Here is a 24,624-nt window from a genome sequence, read left to right on the forward strand (position 1 = left end):
TGATTTTGGACCCTGTTTTCATGCGAAAAGGCTAAAAGAAATGTTTCACGTTTGTTACACTCAAACAGTGTCTCCTCTCATATGCTGAACTGGTCGCATTGTGCATTTTTGATAAAACATGATTTTGGACAATGTTCATGGAACTCAGCTTAAAACGTACTTGCAGACTTGAAAACCCTTGCCTATTGTAGAGCGCGCCTCCTACTTCCACTGCTGAACGAAAACCCATGATTTTGGACCCTGTTTTCATGCGAAAAGGCTAAAAGAAATGTTTCACGTTTGTTACACTCAAACAGTGTCTCCTCTCATATGCTGAACTGGTCGCATTGTGGATTTTGGTTAAAACATGATTTTGGACAATGTTCATGGAACTCAGCTTAAAACGTACTTGCAGACTTGAAAACCCTTGCCTATTGTAGAGCGCGCCTCCTACTTCCACTGCTGAATGAAAACCCATGATTTTGGACCCTGTTTTCATGCAAAAAGGCTAAAAGAAATGTTACACGTTTGTTACACTCAAACAGTGTCTCCTCTCATATGCTGAACTGGTCGCATTGTGGATTTTGGTTAAAACATGATTTTGGACAATGTTCATGGAACTCAGCTTAAAACGTACTTGCAGACTTGAAAACCCTTGCCTATTGTAGAGCGCGCCTCCTACTTCCAGTGCTGAACGAAAACCCATGATTTTGGACCCTGTTTTCATGCGAAAAGGCAAAAAGAAATGTTTCACGTTTGTTACACTCAAACAGTGTCTCCTCTCATATGCTGAACTGGTCGCATTGTGGATTTTGGATAAAACATGATTTTGGACAATGTTCATGGAACTCAGCTTAAAACGTACTTGCAGACTTTAAAACCCTTGCCTATTGTAGAGCGCGCCTCCTACTTCCACTGCTGAACGAAAACCCATGATTTTGGACCCTGTTTTCATGCGAAAAGGCTAAAAGAAATGTTTCACGTTTGTTACACTCAAACAGTGTCTTCTCTCATATGCTGAACTGGTCGCATTGTGGATTTTGGTTAAAACATGATTTTGGTCAATGTTCATGGAACTCAGCTTAAAACGTACTTGCAGACTTGAAAACCCTTGCCTATTGTAGAACGCGCCTCCTACTTCCAGTGCTGAACGAAAACCCATGATTTTGGACCCTGTTTTCATGCGAAAAGGCAAAAAGAAATGTTTCACGTTTGTTACACTCAAACAGTGTCTCCTCTCATATGCTCAACTGGTCGCATTGTGGATTTTTGATAAAACATGATTTTGGACAATGTTCATGGAACTCAGCTTAAAACGTACTTGCAGACTTGAAAACCCTTGCATATTGTAGAGCGCGCCTCCTACTTCCACTGCTGAACGAAAACCCATGATTTTGGACCCTGTTTTCATGCGAAAAGGCTAAAAGAAATGTTTCACGTTTGTTACACTCAAACAGTGTCTCCTCTCATATGCTGAACTGGTCGCATTGTGGATTTTGGTTAAAACATGATTTTGGACAATGTTCATGGAACTCAGCTTAAAACGTACTTGCAGACTTGAAAACCCTTGCCTATTGTAGAGCGCGCCTCCTACTTCCACTGCTGAATGAAAACCCATGATTTTGGACCCTGTTTTCATGCGAAAAGGCTAAAAGAAATGTTTCACGTTTGTTACACTCAAACAGTGTCTCCTCTCATATGCTGAACTGGTCGCATTGTGGATTTTGGTTAAAACATGATTTTGGACAATATTCATTGACATTTTTTTTTAAAATCACATTTGAAAACCCTTGTATGTTGAATTCTACATATGTCCTTCTAGTGCTGAACGTTAAAAAAATATTTTAGAACCTTTTCATGCAAAATGTATAAAAATATTTTTCACGTTTGTTATAAAAAAAATTGTATCCTTTCCTATGCCGAACTAGTTGCATTATGGATTTTGCCTAAAACATGATTTTAGACAATATTCATTGAAAAAAACTTTTTTTTAAATCACATTTGAAAACCCTTCTAAATTGTATTCTACGTCTGTTCTTCTAGTGCTGAACGTAAAAAAAATATATTAGACCCTTTTCATGCAAAATGTATAAAAAATATTATTCACGTTTGTTATAAAAAAAGTTGTATCCCTTCATATGCAGAACTAGTTGCATTGTGGATTTTGCCTAAAACATGATTTTAGACAATATTCATTGATTTTTTTTTAAAAATCACATTTGAAAACCCTTGTAAGTTGAATTCTACATTTGTCCTTCTAGTGCTGAACGTAAAAAAAATATTTTAGAACCTTTTCATGCAAAATGTATAAAAATATTTTTCAGGTTTGTTATAAAAAAAATTGTATCCCTTCCTATGCCGAACTAGTTGCATAATGGATTTTGCCTAAAACATGATTTTAGACAATATTCATTGAATTATTATTTTTTTAATCACATTTGAAAACCCTTGTATGTTGAAATCTACATATGTCCTTCTAATGCTGAACGTAAAAAAAATATTTTAGACCCTTTTCATGCAAAATGTATAAAAAATATTTTTCACGTTTGTTATAAAAAAAATTGTATCCCTTCATATGCCGAACTAGTTGCATTGTGGATTTTGCCTAAAACATGATTTTAGACAATATTCATTGAAGAAAGCTTTTTTTAAATCACATTTGAAAACCCTTCTAAATTGTATTCTACGTCTGTCCTACTAGTGCTGAACGTAAAAAAAATATTTTAGACCCTTTTCATGCAAAATGTAGAAAAAATATTTTTCACGTTTGTTATAAAAAAATGGTATCCCTTCATTTGCCGAACTAGTTGCATTGTGGATTTTGCCTAAAACATGATTTTAGAAAATATTCATTGAAATTTTTTTTTTATCACATTTGAAAACCCTTGTATGTTGAATTCTACATATGTCCTTCTAGTGCTGAACGTTAAAAAAATATTTTAGAACCTTTTCATGCAAAATGTATAAAAATATTTTTCACGTTTGTTATAAAAAAAATTGTATCCCTTCCTATGCCGAACTAGTTGCATTATGGATTTTGCCTAAAACATGATTTTAGACAATATTCATTGAAAAAAACTTTTTTTTAAATCACATTTGAAAACCCTTCTAAATTGTATTCTACGTCTGTTCTTCTAGTGCTGAACGTAAAAAAAATATATTAGACCCTTTTCATGCAAAATGTATAAAAAATATTATTCACGTTTGTTATAAAAAAAGTTGTATCCCTTCATATGCAGAACTAGTTGCATTGTGGATTTTGCCTAAAACATGATTTTAGACAATATTCATTGATTTTTTTTTTTAAATCACATTTGAAAACCCTTGTAAGTTGAATTCTACATTTGTCCTTCTAGTGCTGAACGTTAAAAAAATATTTTAGAACCTTTTCATGCAAAATGTATAAAAATATTTTTCAGGTTTGTTATAAAAAAAATTGTATCCCTTCCTATGCCGAACTAGTTGCATTATGGATTTTGCCTAAAACATGATTTTAGACAATATTCATTGAAAAAAGCTTTTTTTTAAATCACATTTGAAAACCCTTCTAAATTGTATTCTACGTCTGTCCTTCTAGTGCTGAACGTAAAAAAATATTTTAGACCCTTTTCATGCAAAATGTATAAAAATATTTTTCACCTTTGTTATAAAAAAAATTGTATCCCTTCATATGCAGAACTAGTTGCATTGTGGATTTTGCCTAAAACATGATTTTAGACAATATTCATTGATTTTTTTTTTTTAATCACATTTGAAAACCCTTGTAAGTTGAATTCTACATTTGTCCTTCTAGTGCTGAACGTAAAAAAAATATTTTAGAACCTTTTCATGCAAAATGTATAAAAATATTTTTCAGGTTTGTTATAAAAAAAATTGTATCCCTTCCTATGCCGAACTAGTTGCATAATGGATTTTGCCTAAAACATGATTTTAGACAATATTCATTGAATTATTTTTTTTTTAATCACATTTGAAAACCCTTGTATGTTGAAATCTACATATGTCCTTCTAATGCTGAACGTAAAAAAAATATTTTAGACCCTTTTCATGCAAAATGTATAAAAAATATTTTTCACGTTTGTTATAAAAAAAATTGTATCCCTTCATATGCCGAACTAGTTGCATTGTGGATTTTGCCTAAAACATGATTTTAGACAATATTCATTGAAGAAAGCTTTTTTTAAATCACATTTGAAAACCCTTCTAAATTGTATTCTACGTCTGTCCTACTAGTGCTGAACGTAAAAAAAATATTTTAGACCCTTTTCATGCAAAATGTAGAAAAAATATTTTTCACGTTTGTTATAAAAAAATGGTATCCCTTCATTTGCCGAACTAGTTGCATTGTGGATTTTGCCTAAAACATGATTTTAGAAAATATTCATTGAAATTTTTTTTTTATCACATTTGAAAACCCTTGTATGTTGAATTCTACATATGTCCTTCTAGTGCTGAACGTAAAAAAAATATTTTAGAACCTTTTCATGCAAAATGTATAAAAATATTTTTCACGTTTGTTATAAAAAAAATTGTATCCCTTCCTATGCCGAACTAGTTGCATTATGGATTTTGCCTAAAACATGATTTTAGACAATATTCATTGAAAAAAACTTTTTTTTAAATCACATTTGAAAACCCTTCTAAATTGTATTCTACGTCTGTTCTTCTAGTGCTGAACGTAAAAAAAATATATTAGACCCTTTTCATGCAAAATGTATAAAAAATATTATTCACGTTTGTTATAAAAAAAGTTGTATCCCTTCATATGCAGAACTAGTTGCATTGTGGATTTTGCCTAAAACATGATTTTAGACAATATTCATTGATTTTTTTTTTTAAATCACATTTGAAAACCCTTGTAAGTTGAATTCTACATTTGTCCTTCTAGTGCTGAACGTTAAAAAAATATTTTAGAACCTTTTCATGCAAAATGTATAAAAATATTTTTCAGGTTTGTTATAAAAAAAATTGTATCCCTTCCTATGCCGAACTAGTTGCATTATGGATTTTGCCTAAAACATGATTTTAGACAATATTCATTGAAAAAAGCTTTTTTTTAAATCACATTTGAAAACCCTTCTAAATTGTATTCTACGTCTGTCCTTCTAGTGCTGAACGTAAAAAAATATTTTAGACCCTTTTCATGCAAAATGTATAAAAATATTTTTCACCTTTGTTATAAAAAAAATTGTATCCCTTCATATGCAGAACTAGTTGCATTGTGGATTTTGCCTAAAACATGATTTTAGACAATATTCATTGATTTTTTTTTTTTAATCACATTTGAAAACCCTTGTAAGTTGAATTCTACATTTGTCCTTCTAGTGCTGAACGTTAAAAAAATATTTTAGAACCTTTTCATGCAAAATGTATAAAAATATTTTTCAGGTTTGTTATAAAAAAAATTGTATCCCTTCCTATGCCGAACTAGTTGCATAATGGATTTTGCCTAAAACATGATTTTAGACAATATTCATTGAAAAAAGCTTTTTTTTAAATCACATTTGAAAACCCTTCTAAATTGTATTCTACGTCTGTCCTTCTAGTGCTGAACGTAAAAAAATATTTTAGACCCTTTTCATGCAAAATGTATAAAAATATTTTTCACCTTTGTTATAAAAAAAATTGTATCCCTTCATATGCAGAACTAGTTGCATTGTGGATTTTGCCTAAAACATGATTTTAGAAAATATTCATTGAATTATTTTTTTTTTAATCACATTTGAAAACCCTTGTATGTTGAAATCTACATATGTCCTTCTAATGCTGAACGTAAAAAAAATATTTTAGACCCTTTTCATGCAAAATGTATAAAAAATATTTTTCACGTTTGTTATAAAAAAATGGTATCCCTTCATTTGCCGAACTAGTTGCATTGTGGATTTTGCCTAAAACATGATTTTAAAAAATATTCATTGAATTTTTTTTTTTATCACATTTGAAAACCCTTGTATGTTGAATTCTACATATGTCCTTCTAGTGCTGAACGTTAAAAAAATATTTTAGAACCTTTTCATGCAAAATGTATAAAAATATTTTTCACGTTTGTTATAAAAAAAATTGTATCCCTTCCTATGCCGAACTAGTTGCATTATGGATTTTGCCTAAAACATGATTTTAGACAATATTCATTGAAAAAAACTTTTTTTTAAATCACATTTGAAAACCCTTCTAAATTGTATTCTACGTCTGTTCTTCTAGTGCTGAACGTAAAAAAAATATATTAGACCCTTTTCATGCAAAATGTATAAAAAATATTATTCACGTTTGTTATAAAAAAAGTTGTATCCCTTCATATGCAGAACTAGTTGCATTGTGGATTTTGCCTAAAACATGATTTTAGACAATATTCATTGATTATTTTTTTTAAATCACATTTGAAAACCCTTGTAAGTTGAATTCTACATTTGTCCTTCTAGTGCTGAACGTTAAAAAAATATTTTAGAACCTTTTCATGCAAAATGTATAAAAATATTTTTCAGGTTTGTTATAAAAAAAATTGTATCCCTTCCTATGCCGAACTAGTTGCATTATGGATTTTGCCTAAAACATGATTTTAGACAATATTCATTGAAAAAAGCTTTTTTTTAAATCACATTTGAAAACCCTTCTAAATTGTATTCTACGTCTGTCCTTCTAGTGCTGAACGTAAAAAAATATTTTAGACCCTTTTCATGCAAAATGTATAAAAATATTTTTCACCTTTGTTATAAAAAAAATTGTATCCCTTCATATGCAGAACTAGTTGCATTGTGGATTTTGCCTAAAACATGATTTTAGAAAATATTCATTGAATTATTTTTTTTTAAATCACATTTGAAAACACTTCTAAATTGTATTCTACGTCTGTCCTTCTAGTGATGAATGTTAAAAAATATGTTAGACCCTTTTCATGCAAAATTTATAAAAAATATTTTTCACGTTTTTTATAAAAAAACTTTGTATCCCTTCATATGCCGAACTAGTTTTTTTGTGGATTTTGCCTAAAACATGATTTTAGACAATATTCATTGAAAAAAGCTTTTTAAAAAATCACATTTGAAAACCCTTCTAAATTGTATTCTACATCTGTCCTTCTAGTGCTGAACGTAAAAAAAATATATATTAGACCCTTTTCATGCAAAATGTATAAAAAATATTATTCACGTTTGTTACACTCAAACAGTGTCTCCTCTCATATGCTGAACTGGTCGCATTGTGGATTTTGGTTAAAACATGATTTTGGACAATGTTCATGGAACTCAGCTTAAAACGTACTTGCAGACTTGAAAACCATTGCCTATTGTAGAGCGCGCCTCCTACTTCCACTGCTGAATGAAAACCCATGATTTTGGACCCTGTTTTCATGCAAAAAGGCAAAAAGAAATGTTTCACATTTGTTACACTCAAACAGTGTCTCCTCTCATATGCTGAACTGGTCGCATTGTGGATTTTTGGATAAAACATGATTTTGGACAATGTTCATGGAACTCAGCTTAAAACGTACTTGCAGACTTTAAAACCCTTGCCTATTGTAGAGCGCGCCTCCTACTTCCACTGCTGAACGAAAACCCATGATTTTGGACCCTGTTTTCATGCGAAAAGGCTAAAAGAAATGTTTCACGTTTGTTACACTCAAACAGTGTCTCCTCTCATATGCTGAACTGGTCGCATTGTGGATTTTGGATAAAACATGATTTTGGACAATGTTCATGGAACTCAGCTTAAAACGTACTTGCAGACTTGAAAACCCTTGCCTATTGTAGAGCGCGCCTCCTACTTCCAGTGCTGAACGAAAACCCATGATTTTGGACCCTTTTTTCATTCGAAAAGGCTAAAAGAAATGTTTCACGTTTGTTACACTCAAACAGTGTCTTCTCTCATATGCTGAACTGGTCGCATTGTGGATTTTGGTTAAAACATGATTTTGGACAATGTTCATGGAACTCAGCTTAAAACGTACTTGCAGACTTGAAAACCCTTGCCTATTGTAGAGCGCGCCTCCTACTTCCACTGCTGAACGAAAACCCATGATTTTGGACCCTGTTTTCATGCGAAAAGGCTAAAAGAATTGTTTCACGTTTGTTACACTCAAACAGTGTCTCCTGTCATATGCTGAACTGGTCGCAATGTGGATTTGGCCTAAAACATGATTTTGGACAATGTTCATGGAACTCAGCTTAAAACGTACTTGCAGACTTGAAAACCCTTGCCTATTGTAGAGCGCGCCTCCTACTTCCAGTGCTGAACGAAAACCCATGATTTTGGACCCTGTTTTCATGCGAAAAGGCAAAAAGAAATGTTTCACGTTTGTTACACTCAAACAGTGTCTCCTCTCATATGCTGAACTGGTCGCATTGTGGATTTTGGATAAAACATGATTTTGGACAATGTTCATGGAACTCAGCTTAAAACGTACTTGCAGACTTGAAAACCCTTGCCTATTGTAGAGCTCGCCTCCTACTTCCACTGCTGTACGAAAACCCATGATTTTGGTCCCTGTTTTCATGCGAAAAGGCTAAAAAAAATGTTTCACGTTTGTTACACTCAAACAGTGTCTCCTCTCATATGCTGAACTGGTCGCATTGTGGATTTTGGATAAAACATGATTTTGGACAATGTTCATGGAACTCAGCTTAAAACGTACTTGCAGACTTGAAAACCCTTGCCTATTGTAGAGCGCGCCTCCTACTTCCACTGCTGAACGAAAACCCATGATTTTGGACCCTGTTTTCATGCGAAAAGGCTAAAAGAATTGTTTCACGTTTGTTACACTCAAACAGTGTCTCCTGTCATATGCTGAACTGGTCGCAATGTGGATTTGGCCTAAAACATGATTTTGGACAATGTTCATGGAACTCAGCTTAAAACGTACTTGCAGACTTGAAAACCCTTGCCTATTGTAGAGCGCGCCTCCTACTTCCAGTGCTGAACGAAAACCCATGATTTTGGACCCTTTTTTCATTCGAAAAGGCTAAAAGAAATGTTTCACGTTTGTTACACTCAAACAGTGTCTCCTCTCATATGCTGAACTGGTCGCATTGTGGATTTTGGTTAAAACATGATTTTGGACAATGTTCATGGAACTCAGCTTAAAACGTACTTGCAGACTTGAAAACCCTTGCCTATTGTAGAGCGCGCCTCCTACTTCCAGTGCTGAACGAAAACCCATGATTTTGGACCCTGTTTTCATGCGAAAAGGCAAAAAGAAATGTTTCACGTTTGTTACACTCAAACAGTGTCTCCTCTCATATGCTGAACTGGTCGCATTGTGGATTTTGGATAAAACATGATTTTGGACAATGTTCATGGAACTCAGCTTAAAACGTACTTGCAGACTTGAAAACCCTTGCCTATTGTAGAGCTCGCCTCCTACTTCCACTGCTGTACGAAAACCCATGATTTTGGTCCCTGTTTTCATGCGAAAAGGCTAAAAAAAATGTTTCACGTTTGTTACACTCAAACAGTGTCTCCTCTCATATGCTGAACTGGTCGCATTGTGGATTTTGGTTAAAACATGATTTTGGACAATGTTCATGGAACTCAGCTTAAAACGTACTTGCAGACTTGAAAACCATTGCCTATTGTAGAGCGCGCCTCCTACTTCCACTGCTGAATGAAAACCCATGATTTTGGACCCTGTTTTCATGCAAAAAGGCAAAAAGAAATGTTTCACGTTTGTTACACTCAAACAGTGTCTCCTCTCATATGCTGAACTGGTCGCATTGTGGATTTTTGGATAAAACATGATTTTGGACAATGTTCATGGAACTCAGCTTAAAACGTACTTGCAGACTTTAAAACCCTTGCCTATTGTAGAGCGCGCCTCCTACTTCCACTGCTGAACGAAAACCCATGATTTTGGACCCTGTTTTCATGCGAAAAGGCTAAAAGAAATGTTTCACGTTTGTTACACTCAAACAGTGTCTCCTCTCATATGCTGAACTGGTCGCATTGTGGATTTTGGATAAAACATGATTTTGGACAATGTTCATGGAACTCAGCTTAAAACGTACTTGCAGACTTGAAAACCCTTGCCTATTGTAGAGCGCACCTCCTACTTCCACTGCTGAACGAAAACCCATGATTTTGGACCCTTTTTTCATTCGAAAAGGCTAAAAGAAATGTTTCACGTTTGTTACACTCAAACAGTGTCTTCTCTCATATGCTGAACTGGTCGCATTGTGGATTTTGGTTAAAACATGATTTTGGACAATGTTCATGGAACTCAGCTTAAAACGTCCTTGCAGACTTGAAAACCCTTGCCTATTGTAGAGCGCGCCTCCTACTTCCAGTGCTGAACGAAAACCCATGATTTTGGACCCTGTTTTCATGCGAAAAGGCAAAAAGAAATGTTTCACGTTTGTTGCACTCAAACAGTGTCTCCTCTCATATGCTGAACTGGTCGCATTGTGGATTTTTGATAAAACATGATTTTGGACAATGTTCATGGAACTCAGCTTAAAACGTACTTGCAGACTTGAAAACCCTTGCCTATTGTAGAGCGCGCCTCCTACTTCCACTGCTGAACGAAAACCCATGATTTTGGACCCTGTTTTCATGCGAAAAGGCTAAAAGAAATGTTTCACGTTTGTTACACTCAAACAGTGTCTCCTCTCATATGCTGAACTGGTCGCATTGTGGATTTTGGTTAAAACATGATTTTGGACAATATTCATTGACATTTTTTTTTAAAATCACATTTGAAAACCCTTGTATGTTGAATTCTACATATGTCCTTCTAGTGCTGAACGTTAAAAAAATATTTTAGAACCTTTTCATGCAAAATGTATAAAAATATTTTTCACGTTTGTTATAAAAAAAATTGTATCCTTTCCTATGCCGAACTAGTTGCATTATGGATTTTGCCTAAAACATGATTTTAGACAATATTCATTGAAAAAAACTTTTTTTTAAATCACATTTGAAAACCCTTCTAAATTGTATTCTACGTCTGTTCTTCTAGTGCTGAACGTAAAAAAAATATATTAGACCCTTTTCATGCAAAATGTATAAAAAATATTATTCACGTTTGTTATAAAAAAAGTTGTATCCCTTCATATGCAGAACTAGTTGCATTGTGGATTTTGCCTAAAACATGATTTTAGACAATATTCATTGATTTTTTTTTAAAAATCACATTTGAAAACCCTTGTAAGTTGAATTCTACATTTGTCCTTCTAGTGCTGAACGTAAAAAAAATATTTTAGAACCTTTTCATGCAAAATGTATAAAAATATTTTTCAGGTTTGTTATAAAAAAAATTGTATCCCTTCCTATGCCGAACTAGTTGCATAATGGATTTTGCCTAAAACATGATTTTAGACAATATTCATTGAATTATTTTTTTTTTAATCACATTTGAAAACCCTTGTATGTTGAAATCTACATATGTCCTTCTAATGCTGAACGTAAAAAAAATATTTTAGACCCTTTTCATGCAAAATGTATAAAAAATATTTTTCACGTTTGTTATAAAAAAAATTGTATCCCTTCATATGCCGAACTAGTTGCATTGTGGATTTTGCCTAAAACATGATTTTAGACAATATTCATTGAAGAAAGCTTTTTTTAAATCACATTTGAAAACCCTTCTAAATTGTATTCTACGTCTGTCCTACTAGTGCTGAACGTAAAAAAAATATTTTAGACCCTTTTCATGCAAAATGTAGAAAAAATATTTTTCACGTTTGTTATAAAAAAATGGTATCCCTTCATTTGCCGAACTAGTTGCATTGTGGATTTTGCCTAAAACATGATTTTAGAAAATATTCATTGAAATTTTTTTTTTATCACATTTGAAAACCCTTGTATGTTGAATTCTACATATGTCCTTCTAGTGCTGAACGTTAAAAAAATATTTTAGAACCTTTTCATGCAAAATGTATAAAAATATTTTTCACGTTTGTTATAAAAAAAATTGTATCCCTTCCTATGCCGAACTAGTTGCATTATGGATTTTGCCTAAAACATGATTTTAGACAATATTCATTGAAAAAAACTTTTTTTAAAATCACATTTGAAAACCCTTCTAAATTGTATTCTACGTCTGTTCTTCTAGTGCTGAACGTAAAAAAAATATATTAGACCCTTTTCATGCAAAATGTATAAAAAATATTATTCACGTTTGTTATAAAAAAAGTTGTATCCCTTCATATGCAGAACTAGTTGCATTGTGGATTTTGCCTAAAACATGATTTTAGACAATATTCATTGATTTTTTTTTTAAAATCACATTTGAAAACCCTTGTAAGTTGAATTCTACATTTGTCCTTCTAGTGCTGAACGTTAAAAAAATATTTTAGAACCTTTTCATGCAAAATGTATAAAAATATTTTTCAGGTTTGTTATAAAAAAAATTGTATCCCTTCCTATGCCGAACTAGTTGCATTATGGATTTTGCCTAAAACATGATTTTAGACAATATTCATTGAAAAAAGCTTTTTTTTAAATCACATTTGAAAACCCTTCTAAATTGTATTCTACGTCTGTCCTTCTAGTGCTGAACGTAAAAAAATATTTTAGACCCTTTTCATGCAAAATGTATAAAAATATTTTTCACCTTTGTTATAAAAAAAATTGTATCCCTTCATATGCAGAACTAGTTGCATTGTGGATTTTGCCTAAAACATGATTTTAGACAATATTCATTGATTTTTTTTTTTTAATCACATTTGAAAACCCTTGTAAGTTGAATTCTACATTTGTCCTTCTAGTGCTGAACGTAAAAAAAATATTTTAGAACCTTTTCATGCAAAATGTATAAAAATATTTTTCAGGTTTGTTATAAAAAAAATTGTATCCCTTCCTATGCCGAACTAGTTGCATAATGGATTTTGCCTAAAACATGATTTTAGACAATATTCATTGAATTATTTTTTTTTTAATCACATTTGAAAACCCTTGTATGTTGAAATCTACATATGTCCTTCTAATGCTGAACGTAAAAAAAATATTTTAGACCCTTTTCATGCAAAATGTATAAAAAATATTTTTCACGTTTGTTATAAAAAAAATTGTATCCCTTCATATGCCGAACTAGTTGCATTGTGGATTTTGCCTAAAACATGATTTTAGACAATATTCATTGAAGAAAGCTTTTTTTAAATCACATTTGAAAACCCTTCTAAATTGTATTCTACGTCTGTCCTACTAGTGCTGAACGTAAAAAAAATATTTTAGACCCTTTTCATGCAAAATGTAGAAAAAATATTTTTCACGTTTGTTATAAAAAAATGGTATCCCTTCATTTGCCGAACTAGTTGCATTGTGGATTTTGCCTAAAACATGATTTTAGAAAATATTCATTGAAATTTTTTTTTTATCACATTTGAAAACCCTTGTATGTTGAATTCTACATATGTCCTTCTAGTGCTGAACGTTAAAAAAATATTTTAGAACCTTTTCATGCAAAATGTATAAAAATATTTTTCACGTTTGTTATAAAAAAAATTGTATCCCTTCCTATGCCGAACTAGTTGCATTATGGATTTTGCCTAAAACATGATTTTAGACAATATTCATTGAAAAAAACTTTTTTTTAAATCACATTTGAAAACCCTTCTAAATTGTATTCTACGTCTGTTCTTCTAGTGCTGAACGTAAAAAAAATATATTAGACCCTTTTCATGCAAAATGTATAAAAAATATTATTCACGTTTGTTATAAAAAAAGTTGTATCCCTTCATATGCAGAACTAGTTGCATTGTGGATTTTGCCTAAAACATGATTTTAGACAATATTCATTGATTTTTTTTTTAAAATCACATTTGAAAACCCTTGTAAGTTGAATTCTACATTTGTCCTTCTAGTGCTGAACGTTAAAAAAATATTTTAGAACCTTTTCATGCAAAATGTATAAAAATATTTTTCAGGTTTGTTATAAAAAAAATTGTATCCCTTCCTATGCCGAACTAGTTGCATTATGGATTTTGCCTAAAACATGATTTTAGACAATATTCATTGAAAAAAGCTTTTTTTTAAATCACATTTGAAAACCCTTCTAAATTGTATTCTACGTCTGTCCTTCTAGTGCTGAACGTAAAAAAATATTTTAGACCCTTTTCATGCAAAATGTATAAAAATATTTTTCACCTTTGTTATAAAAAAAATTGTATCCCTTCATATGCAGAACTAGTTGCATTGTGGATTTTGCCTAAAACATGATTTTAGACAATATTCATTGATTTTTTTTTTTTTATCACATTTGAAAACCCTTGTAAGTTGAATTCTACATTTGTCCTTCTAGTGCTGAACGTTAAAAAAATATTTTAGAACCTTTTCATGCAAAATGTATAAAAATATTTTTCAGGTTTGTTATAAAAAAAATTGTATCCCTTCCTATGCCGAACTAGTTGCATAATGGATTTTGCCTAAAACATGATTTTAGACAATATTCATTGAAAAAAGCTTTTTTTTAAATCACATTTGAAAACCCTTCTAAATTGTATTCTACGTCTGTCCTTCTAGTGCTGAACGTAAAAAAATATTTTAGACCCTTTTCATGCAAAATGTATAAAAATATTTTTCACCTTTGTTATAAAAAAAATTGTATCCCTTCATATGCAGAACTAGTTGCATTGTGGATTTTGCCTAAAACATGATTTTAGAAAATATTCATTGAATTATTTTTTTTTTAATCACATTTGAAAACCCTTGTATGTTGAAATCTACATATGTCCTTCTAATGCTGAACGTAAAAAAAATATTTTAGACCCTTTTCATGCAAAATGTATAAAAAATATTTTTCACGTTTGTTATAAAAAAAATTGTATCCCTTCATATGCCGAACTAGTTGCATTGTGGATTTTGCCTAAAACATGATTTTAGACAATATTCATTGAAGAAAGCTTTTTTTAAATCACATTTGAAAACCCTTCTAAATTGTATTCTACGTCTGTCCTACTAGTGCTGAACGTAAAAAAAATATTTTAGACCCTTTTCATGCAAAATGTAGAAAAAATATTTTTCACGTTTGTTATAAAAAAATGGTATCCCTTCATTTGCCGAACTAGTTGCATTGTGGATTTTGCCTAAAACATGATTTTAAAAAATATTCATTGAATTTTTTTTTTTATCACATTTGAAAACCCTTGTATGTTGAATTCTACATATGTCCTTCTAGTGCTGAACGTTAAAAAAATATTTTAGAACCTTTTCATGCAAAATGTATAAAAATATTTTTCACGTTTGTTATAAAAAAAATTGTATCCCTTCCTATGCCGAACTAGTTGCATTATGGATTTTGCCTAAAACATGATTTTAGACAATATTCATTGAAAAAAACTTTTTTTTAAATCACATTTGAAAACCCTTCTAAATTGTATTCTACGTCTGTTCTTCTAGTGCTGAACGTAAAAAAAATATATTAGACCCTTTTCATGCAAAATGTATAAAAAATATTATTCACGTTTGTTATAAAAAAAGTTGTATCCCTTCATATGCAGAACTAGTTGCATTGTGGATTTTGCCTAAAACATGATTTTAGACAATATTCATTGATTATTTTTTTAAAATCACATTTGAAAACCCTTGTAAGTTGAATTCTACATTTGTCCTTCTAGTGCTGAACGTTAAAAAAATATTTTAGAACCTTTTCATGCAAAATGTATAAAAATATTTTTCAGGTTTGTTATAAAAAAAATTGTATCCCTTCCTATGCCGAACTAGTTGCATAATGGATTTTGCCTAAAACATGATTTTAGACAATATTCATTGAATTATTTTTTTTTTAATCACATTTGAAAACCCTTGTATGTTGAAATCTACATATGTCCTTCTAATGCTGAACGTAAAAAAAATATTTTAGACCCTTTTCATGCAAAATGTATAAAAAATATTTTTCACGTTTGTTATAAAAAAAATTGTATCCCTTCATATGCCGAACTAGTTGCATTGTGGATTTTGCCTAAAACATGATTTTAGACAATATTCATTGAAGAAAGCTTTTTTTAAATCACATTTGAAAACCCTTCTAAATTGTATTCTACGTCTGTCCTACTAGTGCTGAACGTAAAAAAAATATTTTAGACCCTTTTCATGCAAAATGTAGAAAAAATATTTTTCACGTTTGTTATAAAAAAATGGTATCCCTTCATTTGCCGAACTAGTTGCATTGTGGATTTTGCCTAAAACATGATTTTAGAAAATATTCATTGAAATTTTTTTTTTATCACATTTGAAAACCCTTGTATGTTGAATTCTACATATGTCCTTCTAGTGCTGAACGTTAAAAAAATATTTTAGAACCTTTTCATGCAAAATGTATAAAAATATTTTTCACGTTTGTTATAAAAAAAATTGTATCCCTTCCTATGCCGAACTAGTTGCATTATGGATTTTGCCTAAAACATGATTTTAGACAATATTCATTGAAAAAAACTTTTTTTTAAATCACATTTGAAAACCCTTCTAAATTGTATTCTACGTCTGTTCTTCTAGTGCTGAACGTAAAAAAAATATATTAGACCCTTTTCATGCAAAATGTATAAAAAATATTATTCACGTTTGTTATAAAAAAAGTTGTATCCCTTCATATGCAGAACTAGTTGCATTGTGGATTTTGCCTAAAACATGATTTTAGACAATATTCATTGATTTTTTTTTTAAAATCACATTTGAAAACCCTTGTAAGTTGAATTCTACATTTGTCCTTCTAGTGCTGAACGTTAAAAAAATATTTTAGAACCTTTTCATGCAAAATGTATAAAAATATTTTTCAGGTTTGTTATAAAAAAAATTGTATCCCTTCCTATGCCGAACTAGTTGCATTATGGATTTTGCCTAAAACATGATTTTAGACAATATTCAATGAAAAAAGCTTTTTTTTAAATCACATTTGAAAACCCTTCTAAATTGTATTCTACGTCTGTCCTTCTAGTGCTGAACGTAAAAAAATATTTTAGACCCTTTTCATGCAAAATGTATAAAAATATTTTTCACCTTTGTTATAAAAAAAATTGTATCCCTTCATATGCAGAACTAGTTGCATTGTGGATTTTGCCTAAAACATGATTTTAGACAATATTCATTGATTTTTTTTTTTTAATCACATTTGAAAACCCTTGTAAGTTGAATTCTACATTTGTCCTTCTAGTGCTGAACGTAAAAAAAATATTTTAGAACCTTTTCATGCAAAATGTATAAAAATATTTTTCAGGTTTGTTATAAAAAAAATTGTATCCCTTCCTATGCCGAACTAGTTGCATAATGGATTTTGCCTAAAACATGATTTTAGACAATATTCATTGAATTATTATTTTTTTAATCACATTTGAAAACCCTTGTATGTTGAAATCTACATATGTCCTTCTAATGCTGAACGTAAAAAAAATATTTTAGACCCTTTTCATGCAAAATGTATAAAAAATATTTTTCACGTTTGTTATAAAAAAAATTGTATCCCTTCATATGCCGAACTAGTTGCATTGTGGATTTTGCCTAAAACATGATTTTAGACAATATTCATTGAAGAAAGCTTTTTTTAAATCACATTTGAAAACCCTTCTAAATTGTATTCTACGTCTGTCCTACTAGTGCTGAACGTAAAAAAAATATTTTAGACCCTTTTCATGCAAAATGTAGAAAAAATATTTTTCACGTTTGTTATAAAAAAATGGTATCCCTTCATTTGCCGAACTAGTTGCATTGTGGATTTTGCCTAAAACATGATTTTAGAAAATATTCATTGAAATTTTTTTTTTATCACATTTGAAAACCCTTGTATGTTGAATTCTACATATGTCCTTCTAGTGCTGAACGTTAAAAAAATATTTTAGAACCTTTTCATGCAAAATGTATAAAAATATTTTTCACGTTTGTTATAAAAAAAATTGTATCCCTTCCTATGCCGAACTAGTTGCATTATGGATTTTGCCTAAAACATGATTTTAGACAATATTCATTGAAAAAAGCTTTTTTTTAAATCACATTTGAAAACCCTTCTAAATTGTATTCTACGTCTGTCCTTCTAGTGCTGAACGTAAAAAAATATTTTAGACCCTTTTCATGCAAAATGTATAAAAATATTTTTCACCTTTGTTATAAAAAAAATTGTATCCCTTCATATGCAGAACTAGTTGCATTGTGGATTTTGCCTAAAACATGATTTTAGACAATATTCATTGATTTTTTTTTTTTAATCACATTTGAAAACCCTTGTAAGTTGAATTCTACATTTGTCCTTCTAGTGCTGAACGTTAAAAAAATATTTTAGAACCTTTTCATGCAAAATGTATAAAAATATTTTTCAGGTTTGTTATAAAAAAAATTGTATCCCTTCCTATGCCGAACTAGTTGCATAATGGATTTTGCCTAAAACATGATTTTAGACAATATTCATTGAAAAAAGCTTTTTTTTAAATCACATTTGAAAACCCTTCTAAATTGTATTCTACGTCTGTCCTTCTAGTGCTGAACGTAAAAAAATATTTTAGACCCTTTTCATGCAAAATGTATAAAAATATTTTTCACCTTTGTTATAAAAAAAATTGTATCCCTTCATATGCAGAACTAGTTGCATTGTGGATTTTGCCTAAAACATGATTTTAGAAAATATTCATTGAATTATTTTTTTTTTAATCACATTTGAAAACCCTTGTATGTTGAAATCTACATATGTCCTTCTAATGCTGAACGTAAAAAAAATATTTTAGACCCTTTTCATGCAAAATGTATAAAAAATATTTTTCACGTTTGTTATAAAAAAAATTGTATCCCTTCATATGCCGAACTAGTTGCATTGTGGATTTTGCCTAAAACATGATTTTAGACAATATTCATTGAAGAAAGCTTTTTTTAAATCACATTTGAAAACCCTTCTAAATTGTATTCTACGTCTGTCCTACTAGTGCTGAACGTAAAAAAAATATTTTAGACCCTTTTCATGCAAAATGTAGAAAAAATATTTTTCACGTTTGTTATAAAAAAATGGTATCCCTTCATTTGCCGAACTAGTTGCATTGTGGATTTTGCCTAAAACATGATTTTAAAAAATATTCATTGAATTTTTTTTTTTATCACATTTGAAAACCCTTGTATGTTGAATTCTACATATGTCCTTCTAGTGCTGAACGTTAAAAAAATATTTTAGAACCTTTTCATGCAAAATGTATAAAAATATTTTTCACGTTTGTTATAAAAAAAATTGTATCCCTTCCTATGCCGAACTAGTTGCATTATGGATTTTGCCTAAAACATGATTTTAGACAATATTCATTGAAAAAAACTTTTTTTTAAATCACATTTGAAAACCCTTCTAAATTGTATTCTACGTCTGTTCTTCTAGTGCTGAACGTAAAAAAAATATATTAGACCCTTTTCATGCAAAATGTATAAAAAATATTATTCACGTTTGTTATAAAAAAAGTTGTATCCCTTCATATGCAGAACTAGTTGCATTGTGGATTTTGCCTAAAACATGATTTTAGACAATATTCATTGATTATTTTTTTTAAATCACATTTGAAAACCCTTGTAAGTTGAATTCTACATTTGTCCTTCTAGTGCTGAACGTTAAAAAAATATTTTAGAACCTTTTCATGCAAAATGTATAAAAATATTTTTCAGGTTTGTTATAAAAAAAATTGTATCCCTTCCTATGCCGAACTAGTTGCATTATGGATTTTGCCTAAAACATGATTTTAGACAATATTCATTGAAAAAAGCTTTTTTTTAAATCACATTTGAAAACCCTTCTAAATTGTATTCTACGTCTGTCCTTCTAGTGCTGAACGTAAAAAAATATTTTAGACCCTTTTCATGCAAAATGTATAAAAATATTTTTCACCTTTGTTATAAAAAAAATTGTATCCCTTCATATGCAGAACTAGTTGCATTGTGGATTTTGCCTAAAACATGATTTTAGAAAATATTCATTGAATTATTTTTTTTTTAATCACATTTGAAAACACTTCTAAATTGTATTCTACGTCTGTCCTTCTAGTGATGAATGTTAAAAAATATGTTAGACCCTTTTCATGCAAAATTTATAAAAAATATTTTTCACGTTTTTTATAAAAAAACTTTGTATCCCTTCATATGCCGAACTAGTTTTTTTGTGGATTTTGCCTAAAACATGATTTTAGACAATATTCATTGAAAAAAGCTTTTTAAAAAATCACATTTGAAAACCCTTCTAAATTGTATTCTACATCTGTCCTTCTAGTGCTGAACGTAAAAAAAATATATTAGACCCTTTTCATGCAAAATGTATAAAAAATATTATTCACGTTTGTTACACTCAAACAGTGTCTCCTCTCATATGCTGAACTGGTCGCATTGTGGATTTTGGTTAAAACATGATTTTGGACAATGTTCATGGAACTCAGCTTAAAACGTACTTGCAGACTTGAAAACCATTGCCTATTGTAGAGCGCGCCTCCTACTTCCACTGCTGAATGAAAACCCATGATTTTGGACCCTGTTTTCATGCAAAAAGGCAAAAAGAAATGTTTCACATTTGTTACACTCAAACAGTGTCTCCTCTCATATGCTGAACTGGTCGCATTGTGGATTTTTGGATAAAACATGATTTTGGACAATGTTCATGGAACTCAGCTTAAAACGTACTTGCAGACTTTAAAACCCTTGCCTATTGTAGAGCGCGCCTCCTACTTCCACTGCTGAACGAAAACCCATGATTTTGGACCCTGTTTTCATGCGAAAAGGCTAAAAGAAATGTTTCACGTTTGTTACACTCAAACAGTGTCTCCTCTCATATGCTGAACTGGTCGCATTGTGGATTTTGGATAAAACATGATTTTGGACAATGTTCATGGAACTCAGCTTAAAACGTACTTGCAGACTTGAAAACCCTTGCCTATTGTAGAGCGCGCCTCCTACTTCCAGTGCTGAACGAAAACCCATGATTTTGGACCCTTTTTTCATTCGATTTTGGACCCTTTTTTCATTTTTCATTTTTATCACATTTGAAAACCCTTGTATGTTGAATTCTACATATGTCCTTCTAGTGCTGAACGTTAAAAAAATATTTTAGAACCTTTTCATGCAAAATGTATAAAAATATTTTTCACGTTTGTTATAAAAAAAATTGTATCCCTTCCTATGCCGAACTAGTTGCATTATGGATTTTGCCTAAAACATGATTTTAGACAATATTCATTGAAAAAAACTTTTTTTTAAATCACATTTGAAAACCCTTCTAAATTGTATTCTACGTCTGTTCTTCTAGTGCTGAACGTAAAAAAAATATATTAGACCCTTTTCATGCAAAATGTATAAAAAATATTATTCACGTTTGTTATAAAAAAAGTTGTATCCCTTCATATGCAGAACTAGTTGCATTGTGGATTTTGCCTAAAACATGATTTTAGACAATATTCATTGATTTTTTTTTTAAATCACATTTGAAAACCCTTGTAAGTTGAATTCTACATTTGTCCTTCTAGTGCTGAACGTTAAAAAAATATTTTAGAACCTTTTCATGCAAAATGTATAAAAATATTTTTCAGGTTTGTTATAAAAAAAATTGTATCCCTTCCTATGCCGAACTAGTTGCATTATGGATTTTGCCTAAAACATGATTTTAGACAATATTCATTGAAAAAAGCTTTTTTTTAAATCACATTTGAAAACCCTTCTAAATTGTATTCTACGTCTGTCCTTCTAGTGCTGAACGTAAAAAAATATTTTAGACCCTTTTCATGCAAAATGTATAAAAATATTTTTCACCTTTGTTATAAAAAAAATTGTATCCCTTCATATGCAGAACTAGTTGCATTGTGGATTTTGCCTAAAACATGATTTTAGACAATATTCATTGATTTTTTTTTTTTAATCACATTTGAAAACCCTTGTAAGTTGAATTCTACATTTGTCCTTCTAGTGCTGAACGTTAAAAAAATATTTTAGAACCTTTTCATGCAAAATGTATAAAAATATTTTTCAGGTTTGTTATAAAAAAAATTGTATCCCTTCCTATGCCGAACTAGTTGCATTATGGATTTTGCCTAAAACATGATTTTAGACAATATTCATTGAAAAAAGCTTTTTTTTAAATCACATTTGAAAACCCTTCTAAATTGTATTCTACGTCTGTCCTTCTAGTGCTGAACGTAAAAAAATATTTTAGACCCTTTTCATGCAAAATGTATAAAAATATTTTTCACCTTTGTTATAAAAAAAATTGTATCCCTTCATATGCAGAACTAGTTGCATTGTGGATTTTGCCTAAAACATGATTTTAGACAATATTCATTGATTTTTTTTTTTTAATCACATTTGAAAACCCTTGTAAGTTGAATTCTACATTTGTCCTTCTAGTGCTGAACGTAAAAAAAATATTTTAGAACCTTTTCATGCAAAATGTATAAAAATATTTTTCAGGTTTGTTATAAAAAAAATTGTATCCCTTCCTATGCCGAACTAGTTGCATAATGGATTTTGCCTAAAACATGATTTTAGACAATATTCATTGAATTATTATTTTTTTAATCACATTTGAAAACCCTTGTATGTTGAAATCTACATATGTCCTTCTAATGCTGAACGTAAAAAAAATATTTTAGACCCTTTTCATGCAAAATGTATAAAAAATATTTTTCACGTTTGTTATAAAAAAAATTGTATCCCTTCATATGCCGAACTAGTTGCATTGTGGATTTTGCCTAAAACATGATTTTAGACAATATTCATTGAAGAAAGCTTTTTTTAAATCACATTTGAAAACCCTTCTAAATTGTATTCTACGTCTGTCCTACTAGTGCTGAACGTAAAAAAAATATTTTAGACCCTTTTCATGCAAAATGTAGAAAAAATATTTTTCACGTTTGTTATAAAAAAATGGTATCCCTTCATTTGCCGAACTAGTTGCATTGTGGATTTTGCCTAAAACATGATTTTAGAAAATATTCATTGAAATTTTTTTTTTATCACATTTGAAAACCCTTGTATGTTGAATTCTACATATGTCCTTCTAGTGCTGAACGTTAAAAAAATATTTTAGAACCTTTTCATGCAAAATGTATAAAAATATTTTTCACGTTTGTTATAAAAAAAATTGTATCCCTTCCTATGCCGAACTAGTTGCATTATGGATTTTGCCTAAAACATGATTTTAGACAATATTCATTGAAAAAAGCTTTTTTTTAAATCACATTTGAAAACCCTTCTAAATTGTATTCTACGTCTGTCCTTCTAGTGCTGAACGTAAAAAAATATTTTAGACCCTTTTCATGCAAAATGTATAAAAATATTTTTCACCTTTGTTATAAAAAAAATTGTATCCCTTCATATGCAGAACTAGTTGCATTGTGGATTTTGCCTAAAACATGATTTTAGACAATATTCATTGATTTTTTTTTTTTAATCACATTTGAAAACCCTTGTAAGTTGAATTCTACATTTGTCCTTCTAGTGCTGAACGTTAAAAAAATATTTTAGAACCTTTTCATGCAAAATGTATAAAAATATTTTTCAGGTTTGTTATAAAAAAAATTGTATCCCTTCCTATGCCGAACTAGTTGCATAATGGATTTTGCCTAAAACATGATTTTAGACAATATTCATTGAAAAAAGCTTTTTTTTAAATCACATTTGAAAACCCTTCTAAATTGTATTCTACGTCTGTCCTTCTAGTGCTGAACGTAAAAAAATATTTTAGACCCTTTTCATGCAAAATGTATAAAAATATTTTTCACCTTTGTTATAAAAAAAATTGTATCCCTTCATATGCAGAACTAGTTGCATTGTGGATTTTGCCTAAAACATGATTTTAGAAAATATTCATTGAATTATTTTTTTTTTAATCACATTTGAAAACCCTTGTATGTTGAAATCTACATATGTCCTTCTAATGCTGAACGTAAAAAAAATATTTTAGACCCTTTTCATGCAAAATGTATAAAAAATATTTTTCACGTTTGTTATAAAAAAAATTGTATCCCTTCATATGCCGAACTAGTTGCATTGTGGATTTTGCCTAAAACATGATTTTAGACAATATTCATTGAAGAAAGCTTTTTTTAAATCACATTTGAAAACCCTTCTAAATTGTATTCTACGTCTGTCCTACTAGTGCTGAACGTAAAAAAAATATTTTAGACCCTTTTCATGCAAAATGTAGAAAAAATATTTTTCACGTTTGTTATAAAAAAATGGTATCCCTTCATTTGCCGAACTAGTTGCATTGTGGATTTTGCCTAAAACATGATTTTAAAAAATATTCATTGAATTTTTTTTTTTATCACATTTGAAAACCCTTGTATGTTGAATTCTACATATGTCCTTCTAGTGCTGAACGTTAAAAAAATATTTTAGAACCTTTTCATGCAAAATGTATAAAAATATTTTTCACGTTTGTTATAAAAAAAATGGTATCCCTTCCTATGCCGAACTAGTTGCATTATGGATTTTGCCTAAAACATGATTTTAGACAATATTCATTGAAAAAAACTTTTTTTTAAATCACATTTGAAAACCCTTCTAAATTGTATTCTACGTCTGTTCTTCTAGTGCTGAACGTAAAAAAAATATATTAGACCCTTTTCATGCAAAATGTATAAAAAATATTATTCACGTTTGTTATAAAAAAAGTTGTATCCCTTCATATGCAGAACTAGTTGCATTGTGGATTTTGCCTAAAACATGATTTTAGACAATATTCATTGATTATTTTTTTTAAATCACATTTGAAAACCCTTGTAAGTT

Source organism: Coregonus lavaretus, assembly GCF_964263955.1.
Source record: "Coregonus lavaretus genome assembly, chromosome: 8".
In the NCBI taxonomy this organism is placed as follows: domain Eukaryota; kingdom Metazoa; phylum Chordata; class Actinopteri; order Salmoniformes; family Salmonidae; genus Coregonus; species Coregonus lavaretus.